Here is an 11,195-nt window from a genome sequence, read left to right as displayed (position 1 = left end):
CAAGCTGCAGAAATCGTTTCAAGACAACGGGCTAATCCGAAGATTCGGTTTGCTGGACAAGCTGACCGGAGTGAAATTGGAAAATTGTAGCTGTGTTGAGGACTACGTTGACGAGCTTGTGTCCATCACGAATGATTTGAGCGAGATCGGATTCGAGGTCAACGACCAATGGTTGGCGTCACTGTTGATAAAAGGACTACCGAAATACTACAACCCAATGATCATGGCTTTGCAATCATCGGGAATCAAGTTGACCGCGGATCTCGTTAAGGCAAAGGTACTTCAAGATGTGCAGTGGCCGCTGGACTGTTCTGGCGAAGGAGCATTCTTTACGAAGCAGAAGTCGCGGCATCCGAAGAGTGGAGCAGATAAGAAGGAAGGTACGTGCTTCAATTGTAACAAACCTGGGCATTACGCGGCCAAGTGTCCCCAGAAACAAAGTTCATCAAAGTCAAGAGGGAAGGCTCTGTGCGCTACGCTGGCGGTTGGTCATGGAAAAGAGGAGAGTGGTACTTTGACTCCAGAGCCACTTCGCATATGACGAGGACGATGAAAAATTTTGTGAAGCAGGAAACTTTTGTACACTCTATCGAAACGGCAAACAACCAAAGCGTGAATCAACATCGAGAGGTCTGGTGAAACTGTAGTTGCAAGAAGGTTCAATCGAAGTTCAGGATGTATTGCAAGTTCCAGATTTGGCAACCAACCTTTTTATCGGTGAGCCGAATATGTAAGAAAGGGCTGAGTGTAATTTTCACGGCTGAAACTTGCGAGGTTCGTGACGAGGATGGTGATGTTATCGCTTCTGGAATGGAGACCGGAGGCTTATACCGACTGAACACGAAGAGACCGGAATCCTCTTACTTGATAACTGAGTCCAATATCTGGCACAAGAGGCTTGGGCATTTGAATCAAGGCAGTTTGCGGAAACTTGTCGCGATGGTTGATGGCATGGATTTGAAGAATGAACTGAAAGTGGACTGCGTGGCATGCGCAAAGGGTAAGCATGCTCGAGACTCTTTTAATTCTTGTTCATCCCGAGCAGAAGGTCTGCTAGACCTTGTACACTCCGATGTGTGTGGTCCAATCGAAGAAGCCTCGTTTGGAGGGCACCGTTTCTTCGTTATCTTCGTCGCTGATGCGAGTCGAAAGGTTTTCGTTTATTTCCTGGAATCAAAGAGCCAAGTAAAGGATGTTTTCGAAAGGTTCAAGGCCATGACGGAACGGCAAACTGGACGAAAGTTATAAATATTGCGATCTGACGTGACGTGATCGCTCGTGGAGAAGGCGCGGAGTATGATCAATGATGCGGGACTGTCGAAGAAGTTCTGGGCGGCAGTAATCTCAACCGCCGCGTATTTGTTCAACAGAAGTCTATCACAAGCGCTGCAGATGATGACACTAGAAGAAGCGTGATCCAGAAGGAAGTCGAATCTAAACCATCTGAAGATATTCGGTTCCAAGGCGATGGTCCATGTGAAGATTCAAAATCCGTGGAAGGCATTTTTGTCGGGTACGCGGAGAATTCGAAACGATACCGGATTTATCTTTCGGAAAACGATAGCCAGTCGAGATGTGATCATTATCAACGAAGGTCGAGCAGTGATGTCAACCAAGAAGCAGAAACCGGTGGACTTCATGGAAATTGTCACCTGGATTGATGAAGTTTTCGATGTACCGCAGCAACCAAACGTCGAGAATACTATCCCAGAGGAGCAAGATACGGAAGGACCGACTGAGCCTGATGATCTGATGGAAGGTCCGTCTAACGCTTGTACGGTTTCTGAGATTGAGCATACTGATTCGTTGAAAGGTCCGTCCAACGCCAACTGGAGAGATGTGCCTGCATCAGTGCTCCCACCGCAACAAGATAGACCAGCTGGTAATGAGCAGCGTGTGTTAAGGCGCAGCGGTCGGGAGCGCCAAACCCCAGGCAAGTATTTGGATTTTGTATGTTTTAGTCCATTGTCTGGTCCCGTTATTTCCACACAGTGTGCGGACGAGCATATTGTTGTTGATGATCCCACGAGCTATCAAGAGGCGATGAAGCGTCCAGAACGTGAGCACTGGATTGCGGCCATGAAGGAGGAAATTCAAGTGCTTGAACAGAACGAGACGTGGACGTTGGCTGACTTACCGGCCGATCGGAAGTGTATTCGCAACAAGTGGGTGTTAAAAACGAAGCGTGGACCGGATGGAGCAATTGAGCGATACAAGGCACGTTTGGTGGTCAAAGGATGTTCTCAGCGACCGGGTATCGAGTACGACGAGGTTTATTCGCTGGTGGTCCGTTACTCCACCATTCGATATTTGCAGGCATTATCTGTGAAACACGACCGAGATGTGGAACAGATGGACGCAGTTACTGCATTCCTGCAGGGAAAGCTCAAGGACGAAATCATATATATGGATCAACTTGAAGGCTTCGTGAACAAAAGCGGCAAGGTGTGTCTGTTGCGGAAAGCACTCTGCGGCTTGAAGCAATGCAGCAGGGTCTGGAACAGCCAGCTCGACGAGGCGTTAAAATATTTCGGACTTACACGCTCGGATGTCGATACTTGCTTGTATTTCAAGTAAGAAGGAGGAAAGATGCTTTTTGTGACCATCTATGTTGATGACTTCCTCATCTTCAGCAACGACCCTCAGATGAAAATCAAGCTGAAGAAATTTTCGAATACCCGTTTTAACATGAAGGACATTGGTCAAGCGAAATTCTGCTTGGGACTGAGAATATCCAGGGATAGGCGAAATGGTAAGCTTTGGCTTGACCAGCAGCATTATGTGGAGAGCATTTTCCAACGGTTCAACATGGCGAACTGTTGTCCAGTTTCGACTCCAGCTGAAACTAGCTTGAAGCTCCACAGTAAGATGTCACCAAGCACACCAGACGAAATTCAGGCGATGAAAAATGTACCGTTCAAGGAGGCAGTTGGTTGTTTGACGTACTTGGTGCAAGCGTCGAGGCCTGATATAAGTTATGCTGTCAATCAGGTCAGCCAATTTTGCAGTAATCCTGGACAATGCCATTGGACTGCTGTAAAACGGATCATAGGTACCTAAAGGGCACAGCTGGGCACCGGCTTCAGTATTGCAGAGAGGAAGTTTCCCAATTGGTCGGCTATACAGATGCGGATTGGGGAGGAGATCTCGACACGCGAAAATCGACGAGTGGATACGTGTTCACGTTCATGGGCGGAGCAGTTTCGTGGAACGTGAAACGACAGCCGACAGTTGCACTCTCATCGTGTGAAGCCGAATATTTGTCGCTTTCAAGGACCGTGCAGGAGGCTCTCTGGTGGCAGTATTTTCAATCGAAAATTTTCGGGCAGCAGTCATTTCAATTCGATGTGACAATCAATCCGCTATCTGCGAGGCGCGAAACCAAGGATATAACCCCCGGACCAAACATTTGGGCATCAAGCACCAGTTTGTGAAGGACACTTTGGATCGTGGAGTCATCAACCTTGCGTACGTTAGCACGAAGGAGCAACCCGCCGACGGTCTTACGAAGGCTTTACCGAACATCAAACTGGAAGCTTTCAGAACATTAATAGGACTCGCAGCTTAGGAAGGAGTGTTGTAATCTCAATCTAAGTAATCCGTGAGGTTCGTAGTGACCACTGTTAGTTTGTTAGTCAAATAAAACTTTCATTCGTTTCTAAGCATTCCTCAAGATCAGACGTCTTTTATTTCACTGCATTTACAAGTATAATGAATCTAACTTCAGTCTGATTCGGAAACTCAAACAAATGTGGAAGATAAACATAAAAAAGTTGACAAAAGCTAGTTAAACTGAAAATTTAAACTTTTTCTAGATACATGCAATCTAAAAAAAAAATTTGCGGCTAAGCTGGGGGGGGGGGCAGTTGACCCCACGCCCTTGGGCTACGCCTATGAGCACCATTGTTGTAGTTTGGACTCCAGACCACAGAACAGTATTCCAGTAAGGATCGCACCAAGGAATAGAACCATAGAGGTAACTCTAATACCAGAAGGTCCCGAAGAAAAGTGCTCAACTTTTTGGCTCAGCTCTAGTACTATCTTCGGTCCGAAGCTAATCGATTCACCCCTCGAAACATAGGAAAATCCACGGGCCCCTCAATTTATCTGTCAAACTTTCATTGAGAATCAAAATAAACATAGTGTAGTACTAGAATCGACCTTACTACAGGCAACAATCAATACGAAACTAACGATTTTAAATTGGTTCACTACTTGACTAGCCTATTGGTCCCAAGCAAACGATTAACGTACCCCATTCTAGTCGAAATTCTAGTACTACGCAATGTTTGTTTTGATTCGCTATGAAAGTTTGACAGATAAAATGAGGGGTTATTGGTTTTTCCTATGTTTCGAGGGGTGAATCGATTAGCTTGGGACCGAAGAGAGTACCAGAGCTGAGCCAAAAAGTTGAGCACGTTATTTCGGGACCTTCTAGTCTTAGAGTTACCTCTATGCTACAGGTAGGCTCAGTTTGTTCAACCAGTGGAAACTAACGATTTTAAATTGGCTCACTACTTGACTAGCCTATTGGTCCCAAGCAAACGATTAACGTACCCCATTCTAGTCGAAATTCTAGTACTATGTTTATTTTGATTCGCTATGAAAGTTTAACAGATAAATTGAGGGGTTCGTGGATTTTCCTATGTTTCGAGGGGTGAATCGATTAGCTTGGGACCGAAGATAGTACTAGAGCTGAGCCAAAAAGTTGAGCAGGTTTCTTCGGGACCTTCTGGTCTTAGAGTTACCTCTATATTTTACTTTCCTCCATTCCTCCCAAGAATCACTCTTTCTAGAAGCGCCCAACTCTAGTCGCTACATTGAGCAATCAGTCTGGTCAAATGCAGTGTTTGAAGTTTTCACTGTTCACTGAATAATTCACGTGTATTTCCGCAACCGTTGAACCCCCATGTGTCAGTAAACTAAACTGATTTCATTGTATCGGCGGGACAACGAATCATGGCACATAAAGAAACAGAGAAAAATAAATCTTGCTGCATTGATGATCAAATACGTTCACACAAACGATTTACTACTGACGGTATCATCGAAGAATCTTTATATTCGTGTGTACCATTCGGCATGGATTGTGTGCGTTAGTTTCTGTTCATGATACATCTGCGTATCGCAGTATAACACTGGCGAATGGTTCATATTCAGCAACATGTAATGACACTGAATATGAATGGTCAAAAGCTGTTGCATAAAGTGAACATTAACTTTTCACATCGAATTACGTGGGTTATTAGGGGAGATTTTGTATTGCCAAGTTCCTAATTTTGCGTATATATTCTTAAGAAGATTAACCATTGAAATACTATATTCCTGAAAACTTTTTCAGAGTATTTCCAACAAAATATAATCACAAGTAACCATCATGTTCTTGACTGAATTTTCTTTATTGGTCGTGATGTTAAGGTGTCGTCCACTGTTGTGGATGTGGCATGTGCTAGCAAGTCAAAACATCATGAAAACATTCCTCTCATTCCACAAAACATGCATGCAACCTCAGTTAATGTCAGACACCCACTGCCCCACTACTGTGGCGGCGATGTGGCATGTCAAAACATTATGCTGAAACATTGCATGTGGCGAACGTCAACATGATGTTAGTCAAGTTAGTTTCTGATATTGACGAGTGCACAGATGGATTTGAGTTCACTCACTCGACAAAAAGTGACACAACAGCGGGGTCCTGTTTACTAAAAATGAACACATATATGTTCATTTTTAGTAAACAGGGCCCCGCTGTTGTGTCACTTTTTGTCGAGTGAGTGAACTCAAATCCATCCGTGCACTCGTCAATGGCGGCATCTGTTAGCATGGTAAAAAAGCTTGTCGAGGTTTGCCTTACGCCACACTTCATCCACATGATCTTTTGGCATGTTGTATGATGCCGCACCGTCGCCACAACAGTGGGCGCCTCGTCTCGTGTCCGAAGTACGTTGTTCTAGAGTTTTTTTTCCGATTACACGAGTGAATCCCGTAAATTTAATACACGTATCATGTGGAATTTGATTTAATTGGTTCAAAAATGGAATACCACGTGATGCCGGCGATGTAGCAAGTTACTGTGTTCGGCAAACATTTTCAGGTGACTAAGATCTTTCGGATGGTGGACATATAAGTTCAGAGTTCAGACACTAGGTGGCGTAAGTGTATATATGAGATTTTTTATGTGCATTCATGGAAAATACAGTCCTCAATTTTTTTCCCCTGTGGACAGATGGATCCTCATAGTGAATAAAAACCAAATTTATGACAAGGATATCTCGAAGGATAAACGAAGTTGGAGGAAAAATTCAAGCGATGCTAACGACCGAAGGGAAGTCGATTTCAGTAAAATTTAGTTCTTTAGCACTTTAGAACCAGCACGTCCGGCGGAACGGGTACCATCAAGCAAAATGGCTTTAGATAAATACAATTCAGTCTGCAAGTTTTCTTCAAAAAAGCCATTTCAAAACCTTATGAATTTGTTAAAGATTTCTTGAAAGCAAAATAACTTTTTCACAAATGGCCCATGAAAATCAACTTTTATGCCTCCACCATATTACAATTATTTCGCTTGTTTTTTTCGAGGGGGACGAAAGTCCCAGATTTATTCAAATGTTGCCAAAACTAACTCTAAAATTCGATGAATCGATTCATAGTCGAACAAATCCATTTTATCGATTATATCGGATATAATCTAGCTTAAATCTCTTAACACGGATAGTATCTGTTTGTATCGTTCACATCTCTGTTATTGGATCACATCTTTATAATTATCATGACAAGTAACGGTGACACCCGTCTGTTTATAAGAAAGGAACATCGTGGAATCTCGACCAACAATACAAAAAGGTGAATTAGCTTTTGTAATCAAAATTTTAATGCTCTTTCCTCGTGAACCGAAGCTTGCCTGGCATCCGGTGAACATAAGCATCGATATGGTATCTATGGTTTGGTCATGTTTGGCCATCAATGCCGGTAGTAAATTTGGTCACCAACTCTCCATGCAGATATTTTCGTTGCTTCCAGAGTTGGTACTTGTACCAATCAGCATAATGCTCGATAATTCTAACACATTGAAGATTATCGATGAATAGTGGATGAAATCGGATAATATCGAAATGCGCGCGTTAATTCAAAACGAATCGATTGATTGGCCGATGTTTTGGATAAACAAATTTGAGAAAATTAGGCAAATTTAATTGAAATTCGTTAAAAGAAATGTAGAACTGATTACTTTCGTCCCCTCAGTTTTTTTTTTACAATCTTCGATTTTCAATCTATATTTCTTTGGATATAACTTTATTTAAATTAATTTAGCAATAAGAGAATATTTAGAATGCAAAAATCATGAGAAACAAAAATCTTGGCTAAGCTTAATGATCGATCTGAAGAATATATTTTTTTCTTAATGTAAAATAATTAGTAAAATCGATGTTTTCCGTGGGCGGACTCAAGTTCGGCGACTTCAATGCGGAGATCGGCTCCGACAACACGGATTATGAGCGTGTCATGGGGCGCCATGGTCTTGGCGAAATGAGCGAAAACGGTGAGCTGTTGGCAGAGTTTTGTGGCAATAACGACATGGTGATCGGGGGTTCGCTCTTCCCCCATCGACCAGTGCACAAAGTCACGTGGGTTTCCCGTGATGGACATACCGAAAATCAAATCGACCACATCTGCATCAGCCGAAAATGGAGAAGGAGCCTTCTTGACGTTCGGAACAAACGCAGTGCCGACATCGCGTCTGACCACCATCTCCTCGTTGGAGAGATCCGCCTTCGTATCGCGCGGGTCCAGCGGCGGGAGGAGCGGCTCGGACGGCGATTCAACACACGCCGATTGGAAGATCCAGCAGTAAAAAGGTCATTCGTCGAGGAACTGGAGACCAGAGCTGCGGATATTCCTGATGGTGGCAGCGTAGAAGAGCAATGGACGGCGATCAAGGATGCCTTTACTGAAACGAGTGAAAACAACCTGGGCGAGCTGCGCGCTCAGAGAAAGGAGTGGATCACGGATGACACCTGGAGGAAGATAGAGGAGCGGAGAAATGCAAAAGCCGCGATAGAGCGGGCGAGAACCAGAGGAGCGAAGAACCAGGCCCGCCAACTGTATTCGGCTCTCGAGAAGGAAGTGAAGCGCTCGTGTAGGCGGGATAAGCGAGCGTGGGTGGACTCCCTAGCCGATGAAGGTGAGAAAGCCGCAGCAACAGGCGATATCCGTCTCCTCTACGATATCTCACGACGCCTGAGTGGAGCAAGGATGAATCCTAGGATGCCAGTGAAGGACGCGACTGGTCAGTTGCTCACCGACCCCACTGATCAGCTGAAACGCTGGTTTGAACACTTCGAACAGCTTCTACAAGTTTCGTCGGTCAACCAGCCATCAACATCTCGGCATGAACCGCCAAGAGTGCGACGCATCACTCGCGTCAATTCTGAGGCGCCATCCCTACCGGAGATCGAAGCTGCTATCCGAACCATGAAATCCAACAAGGCTCCCGGGGTCGATCGCATATCAGCAGAGATGCTCAAAGCTGACCCCATGCTATCTGCACAAATGTTGCATCAACTATTCTGCAATATCTGGGACACCGCGACTTTTCCGGCTGACTGGATGCAGGGCGTCTTAGTGAAGGTCCCAAAGAAGGGGGACCCAACTGTATGCGATAACTGGCGTGGCATTATGTTACTGTGTTGTGTTCTCAAAGTTCTATGCAAAGTTATCCTCAACCGGATACAGGAGAAGATCGACGCGACTCTCCGACGGCAGCAGGCGGGATTCCGTGCTGGAAGATCCTGTGTGGACCATATTGTCTCGCTCCGCATAATCTTGGAGCAGGTCAACGAATTCCAAGAGTCCCTTTACTTGGTTTTCATTGACTACGAAAAAGCTTTCGACCGACTCAACCACGAAAACCTGTGGGGCGCCCTAAGGCGCAAGGGAGTTCCGGATAAAATCGTCAACCTCATCGAAGCTCAGTATGAGGCTTTCACGTGCAGGGTGCTGCACAACGGAGCCCTATCTGACCCTATACGGGTAGTCGCTGGAGTGAGGCAAGGATGTATTCTATCACCGCTACTGTTCCTCATCGTAATCGACGAGATAATGGTTGGTGCGATCGACCGTGTGCCGAACCGTGGGTTGCTCTTGCAGCCTATTACAATGGAGCATCTAAACGACCTAGATTTGGCGGATGACGTTGCTTTAGTATCACAACGGCGTTCTGACATGCAGAGTAAGCTCGACGATCTCGCCGAACGCTCCTCAGCGGCAGGTCTCAACATCAACGTCAGCAAGACTAAATCGTTGGATATCAACACGGGAAATCCATCCAATTTTACGGTAGCTGGTCAGGAAGTGGAGAAGGTTGAAAGTTTCCAATATCTTGGCAGCCAGATAGCGTCGGACGGCGGAACCAAGAGTGACATAGGTGCACGGATCAAGAAGGCAAGGGCTGCTTTTGCGAGTTTACGAAACATCTGGAAGTCAAATCAGATTAGTCTCCGCACGAAGATCCGAATTTTCAACTCTAACGTGAAATCTGTACTGCTGTACGCTAGCGAAACATGGTGCGTATCAGCGGAGATCACACAGAAGCTGCAGGTGTTCATCAACCGATGCCTGCGGTATATAATTCGTGCTTGGTGGCCTCACAACTGGATTTCGAATGCCGAGCTCCATCGACGGTGTCACCAGAAGCCGATATCGACAGAAATTCGGGAACGTAAGTGGAGGTGGGTTGGCCACACTCTACGGAAGAGCGGAAATGAAATCTGCAAACAAGCGCTGGATTGGAATCCAGCCGGACATCGCAGCAGAGGCAGACCCAGGGGCTCATGGCGGCGAAGCCTAAACAAGGAGATTAAGCAAGTCGACCGGAATTTGACCTGGGCCCAGGTCAAGGCGAAAGCAAACAATCGCCCAGGATGGAGATCTTTTACGTTGGCCCTTTGCGCCAGGGATGGCGCTCAGGACACTTAAGTAAGTAAGTAAGGACTCAAGTTTCTCGATGTTTTCACGTACATTTCACATCAAATTTTATATAGCTTGTGCATGTATCATATCTAAAGATTTTGGCATTCTGAGAAATAACTGTTCACTGCAAAGTTGTTCTGATGACCAAGGTCACTGCAAAGTTGTCCAAAAAATATATGAAAACTTTCCCGAAGACACCCATTCACGGATTTTTCATACGTTGTAGCAAGCTTGATTAACTATTTTATGGATAATCCGGATCATCTGGACAACTTGTTTGTGACCTCCAGTGTGCATAATTTGGCCTCAATGCCAAATTCAGTCAGATAACACATCTACAAGTGCTTGCGCAAAAAAAAACATGGGGCTCTAGGACCAGTTTAATTTATTTACCTCTTTTACGGATGTTCCGGATCTTCCGGAGGACCAGACTGTGATCATCAATATTCTGGCCACAATATGAAATTAATTCGAAAAACACATAAACAAGAGTGTTCGCAAAACAAAAATGGAGCTCTAGAAACAGTTTAATGAATTGACCACTTTTACGCATGTTCCGGATCTTTTAATGGACCAGCTTTAGTCCTCCAGGGTACATATTTGGACCAAAACCCCATATTTTTTCTTAAAACTCACCAATAAGTGCTTCCACTAATAACTACGCAGCTCTAACTCCAATTTCATGAATTTACCACTTTTACGGATGTTACGGTGTCCCCGCTGGAAGACTCATTGTACCAAAAGAAGGACAGTTAATAATTTCCCCGAAGATACCAGGAAGTTATCTATTCATATAACTTTAATATCAGAGTTTTCTTGACAGTATATAAATTTAGATTCATTCATTTAAAACCGACCATGACATTGATCCGTGTTCATTATAAATCAAAACTAACTAACTTATCCGCGTTCCATTTCTTCGATTATTTCTACCCTTATTCGCTCGTAAGGTAACGCAGGACGAAGGAATGTTTCTTATGTACCTAGCTGCGCTGTGCTACTGCCAGAGTTGGTGCGGCAGAAACATGACGTTTGCGATTCCTTATGTATCATCCACTGCTTTGTATGGATCTGTACGGCAATGTTGTGCGGTAGACACGAAGAGAAGATATGTGCAGTTCAAAGTTGTATACAATCATTGAACACGTTATACGGTGAACAGTTGAGATCGTTTTTTTTTTGTGCAACCATCGTTCTTCGTTTTGTTCATTCATTTGGTGCTACAA

This window comes from Ochlerotatus camptorhynchus, unplaced genomic scaffold, assembly GCF_037179485.1.
Source record: "Ochlerotatus camptorhynchus isolate MF236.1 unplaced genomic scaffold, CSIRO-AGI_Acam_v1.1 ptg000417l, whole genome shotgun sequence".
Taxonomy (NCBI): Eukaryota; Metazoa; Arthropoda; class Insecta; order Diptera; family Culicidae; genus Ochlerotatus; species Ochlerotatus camptorhynchus.
Note: the sequence above shows the minus strand (reverse complement) of the source record.